The following is a 5,042-nucleotide window of genomic DNA, read 5'->3' as shown; positions in this document are numbered from 1 at the left end:
ACATGATCATGTCTACTTCCTGTGTGACACTGCAGTGATGATTGCTGCTGTGCTTTGTTTACAAGCTTTCACTTATGGCGTCGCTACTCCAGACAGTAGTGTTGCAGAAAATGAAGTTTGTGGGAGCTTAATATCAGATCACCAAGTTGTCGTAAGTATGCACGCAGATTATTTTAGTTGCCGGATGACGTGTTTAAGTTTCTCACAAAACTATCATTTTGTCAGATTCACGTAAGCAAAACCGAGCACATCACGACAAGGAAAAGTACAAAGGTAATATTTTGTAATGTTAATGTGTTCTACATCATGACATGCCTTTCCTCTTTCTTGTAGGTGATGAAAGATAGCTCTACACAATGGGAACTGCCACCAGCTGACCATTCCTACACCAGCACGAGACTTTCTATGACCATGAGAACAATTTCCTATCGAACACTGACCAGGGATGACATTCTTTTTTACACTGGCATTTCTGTGGCTGCATTTCACAAGCTTATGTCAGCACTGAAAACTCGAGACAATTCGCAAGCTCTTGACCATCGAAGACCAGCTGTTATTGACACTCATGAGGCTTAGACTTGGCCTCCTTTGTGGAGATTTAGCAAGACGGTTCGCGGTCTCTGTAGCTTATGTTTGTAGAACATTTTTGAGAGTGCTGGACGACCTGGTGAAGATCATGCAAGAAGTTGTTGTGTGGCTTCCCCGCTCAAGGTTGCGGGCACGCATGCCTGAGAGTTTTAGAAACAGCGAGTACAGTCGTACAACATGAATATTCGACTGCACTGAAGCACTAATGCAAAGGCCACGAGAACTGCTGGCCAGATCCCAAAGTTACAGCCAATACAAGGGTGCAAACACGATGAAATTTCTTACTGTCATAGCACCAAATGAATTTATAATGTTTGTGTCAGATGTATACGGAGGCAGGGCGTCAGACAAATACATTGTAAAGACATGTGAAGTGGAAGAGTACCTGCTTCCAGGTGATGCGATAATGGCAGACCGTGGTTTCAAGCTTGACCCTTATCTTGAGGCTCAAGGGATTAAAATGAACAGGCCTGCATTTACAAAAGGTAGGTGTCCACAATAGTGTTTTCACAACCTCCATAAACTTAAGAGCTACGCAATAATTACATGTACATGACTGCCTTTTCATCTTTTTTTTTCTCAGGAAAGGATCAGCTACCTGAACGTGAAGTCACCGCAGCTAGGCCCATCGCTTCGCTACGAATTCATGTTGAGCGGGCAATCAACCGCATCAAGACATACAGAATTTTCAAGCAAGTACTGCACATCAAGTTAAGAAAGTATGCCAGCAAAATTGTCCTTGTTTGTGCAGGACGCTGTAACCTTAAACGCCCGTTCATCAACGAACAGACAAAAGCATAAATATCCCGTATGTACTTTTACCCTTAAGCACTCTGTGAGAAGTGAGTAGGGTAAACTTCACTATTGCCGTTTTAAAGCGAAAGCTTTACTGGCCTGGACTTGCAACCTGGACTTGCAATCAAGATTAACCAAGGCTAACCATGCTTTGTCTTAGCTTTCGCTACGTATATCCTGGCATAGCCGAGCTAAGCCGCTGCCAATTTTTTGTAACCTCACTGGTTTCGTACCTGTGAAGCTTATGGAAGTGATTTGAAGCCAAGGTGTTAAAAGATGGTTGAATGTTCTTTTTATTCATTCAATATACTTGGATGGCTCCAATGAAGCAGACATTATGAATAAATAAAATTTCCCTTGCTCATCACAAATCGCAAATGTCGTCATACTTTTTGCACATAGCCAGATTTTTTTATAATATAGGTCCTCAAGGTGAGGCAGGAGATGCAAAAAGTAGAATGTTTTGAGCCTCTTCAATGACCTCACTTTCAGCCAACCACACATAAAAATAGCAGGTGCTTTTGCCACAGCAAAACATGCTAAACTGCACTTGGTCATAGTAACCATTTTTGCCATTTGGACAAAGCACAGGCTCCCCATTCACAAGCTTAACATCATACTTTCCCTTTTCAATTAATACCGTGCACTCTGAAACTGTGGGACACACGATCTAAACTAGGGCATCATCAGCAAAGATGCCATGAGGGCTTGCAGACAGCCAAGGATGTGTACTGCTCACTACCATACCCGACTGCGCTACAGCCAAACCAGTCTTCCTCGTAAATGCTACTCTTGCAATGGCTTCGTACTTCAGCCCACGATTTGTGGCAGCGTTACCGGTAAAGCTTGGATTAGAAAGTGCAGAAACAGCTTTCGAGGGATCAGTGCTTTTCCTTTTAGGAACCCGCTTCACATTTGATGCACTTATGCGAAGGCGCCTGGCCATGCGCCATAGCGGGCACCCCTGTTCCCTAGTGGCAAATTCAAGGGAGGCCCGCCCTTCATTCGGAAGCATAACAAACTTTTGATAAAAGACTTTGCAAGGGTCGCAGCCTTTTGGGAGTTCCAAAGAGTCTGTATGTGAGTGGCGAGGCTGGCTTGGCAGATCAGTAGCACGTGGGTCCCAAGCAGCCGCATTCAATGTACTATGAAGCAAAGTACCTGCAAGATATAAAGCAATTACACACAATTCGCACTGCACTGTGCCGGCTAGCACCACTTGTATACATAATGATGTGCAATAACCAAACATGATATCTACTGTATTTGAAAGGCACCAAAACCTACTATCACAATCTGCATTACCATTATGTTAAATAAATGGCAACAAATAACCCGTCAGTCTCCTAACGTATGCGAGTCAGTGCCAAAAACATACTGATGCCATACAGTGGCAAAAAAATATAGGGTTTTAAGAAACAGCCGCCGCTGTAATTTTAAGCCATTTCACTTAACACAACTGCACTCATTTCATGTTGGAAGAAATGTGCCCTCACCAGGAATGTTGAAGAGATCTGAAAATGGTTTCCTCCCAATGTGGTTTATCAGCTCTACATCATTTCCGAAGTGATGAAACTTTCGTGTGGGTTTTGGGGCCTTATTTTCGGAGTCCACAGTTTGTTTTTGCAGCTCAAAGTCCATATCTTCAAGCAGGACAGGTTCCACATTCCTCTTTGTTCTCCTGTTCCACTGAGCTGTTTGGTCAGTACATGATGTGCCGGTCATTCCCGAGGCGACAGCCATATCGACTTTCCACAGTAGTGCACCAACATGGCTGCAAACCCTTGCTTTCCCAGCCATACACGAGCAACCAGCAGTGATCACCTGTCCGGTGTGCCTTACGCAAGCCCACGCTGTCCAAGGCTTCTTATTTATGGCCTGCGATGGTCGAACATCCGCCTTGAGGTACACTAAGTCTGCGTTAACATTGTGACAAAGCACCTGGCCCACCCAGCCACTCTGTACAATATTGTAGGAGTCTAGGCTTTTGTATGCCTCAGCTTCTTTGAGGCCACACGCCTTGCTCTTGGTGAAGTAGCACACAATGTGGGCACTAGACACACTTGGCCACGCCTTGACATCGTCCACCCAGCTGTTGACAAACATTGGGTGCACGTAGGTCACTCCATCTGAAAAATAGGTGACATCAATCAGGGAGTGTATATGCAGGCTAAAACTAGAACGCTGTAAGAATAACTAATCAAGCTTCCTCGCGCACAATATTTGCATATACTGCAGCAACAAATACAATGATTAAAAATTATATTCTGAGGTTTTACGTGCCAAAACCACGATTTAATTACAAGGCACGCCGTAGAGAACGACTCAGGATTAATTTTGACCTTTGTTTAACGTGCACCCGACGCACAGTACACGGGCATTTTAGCATTTCACCCCCATCGAAATGCGGCCGCCGCGGCCGAGAATTGATCCAGCGTCCCCGGGCTTAGTATCGCAACGCCATAGCCACTACGCCACCACGGTGGGTTATCAAATACAATGGGAACATGCGATGGGAGAATACAGATCATCGATCTCATATGTGTTAAACTGTGAGAAGATTTCAGGAGGACACCGCCGCGAAGCGCTCCTAAGCAGCCTGGTTGCAGACCAGCCATGCGATAAGATATTGTTCATAGCAGGATAGCGAGCGATGGGAAGATGCGGTGTCCGCGCAGCCACAAACGTGCGAGCTGACAGCTGCTGCTAACACTCCCGTTCAAAGTAAAACTCACAGATGCACCTGTAGGTAATTGCTGGCTGCGCGATCACGGACACAGCGAACGATGAAACACAGCATGCATTGTTTATTCTATGCGAAATTGACGCGCTAAACATTGCGAGTTGAGCGCACACACTCACCGATGTTCACCGTATCCCCAGCCGACAATGTGCGGGTCCCGCTGGCTTCTGACTGCGTGCTGCTGTTTGTTGTGGCGACTGAGGCCATTTGCTAGCAGCGATGAAGACTTCGCGAGCAGAAAGATGCGTCTGCAACGCGCTAACAAAAATTCCGCAGGAATTCACAGACACAAACGTCGGTACACCTCATACGAACACGTTGCCAAAAGGCGCTGCCGGCGCAGTTAACAGCCCAGCATGGCGCGTCAATGACGCTTCCCGTGAAAGCTGACAGGTGGCGCTAGTATGATGCATATGGCGGCGCCCAGCTGCCTTAGGTAAAATAGTCTATACTTTGTCTTAGAAGACGCCGCCAGAACCTGGTTTGAGAACTGGGAGTCGACCTTGACAACATGGGACCTGTTCCGTAGCGGCTTCCTGCGCACCTTTACGAGCACCATGCGCAAGGAAAGGGCCGAAGCCATGCTGGACGCCCGAGTACAGCTACCTAACGAGAACGTTGCCATATTCACGGAAGAAATGAACCGTCTGTTCTGCCACGCCGACCCGGATACGCCCGAGGAGCAGAAAGACCGCCTTCTCATGCGTGGTGTGAAGGAAGAACTTTTCGACGCAATGACACGAAGGCCACCGAAGACCGTAGAAGAGTTTCTTCGCGAGGCCACCAGCATCGAGAAGACACTCGAAATGCGGTACCGGCAATTCAACCGCCACAAGAACTTTACCAACTACATAAGAATTCAATCTCTGGCCCCTGACGATCTGCGCGAGACTATCAGAGTGGTCGTACGGGAAGA

At 46.5% G+C, this 5,042-nt stretch overlaps 1 pseudogene; it reads left to right on the top strand.

Annotated features, from left to right (window-relative positions):
* Nucleotides 1-329: 329 nt before the first annotated feature.
* On the top strand, nt 330-1,834 carry LOC140218840 (uncharacterized; annotated as a pseudogene).
* The last annotated feature ends 3,208 nt before the right edge of the window (nt 1,835-5,042 follow it).

Source organism: Dermacentor andersoni, chromosome 6 (assembly GCF_023375885.2).
Source record: "Dermacentor andersoni chromosome 6, qqDerAnde1_hic_scaffold, whole genome shotgun sequence".
Classification (NCBI taxonomy): Eukaryota; Metazoa; Arthropoda; class Arachnida; order Ixodida; family Ixodidae; genus Dermacentor; species Dermacentor andersoni.
This window is presented reverse-complemented; position numbering and strand designations above follow the sequence as displayed.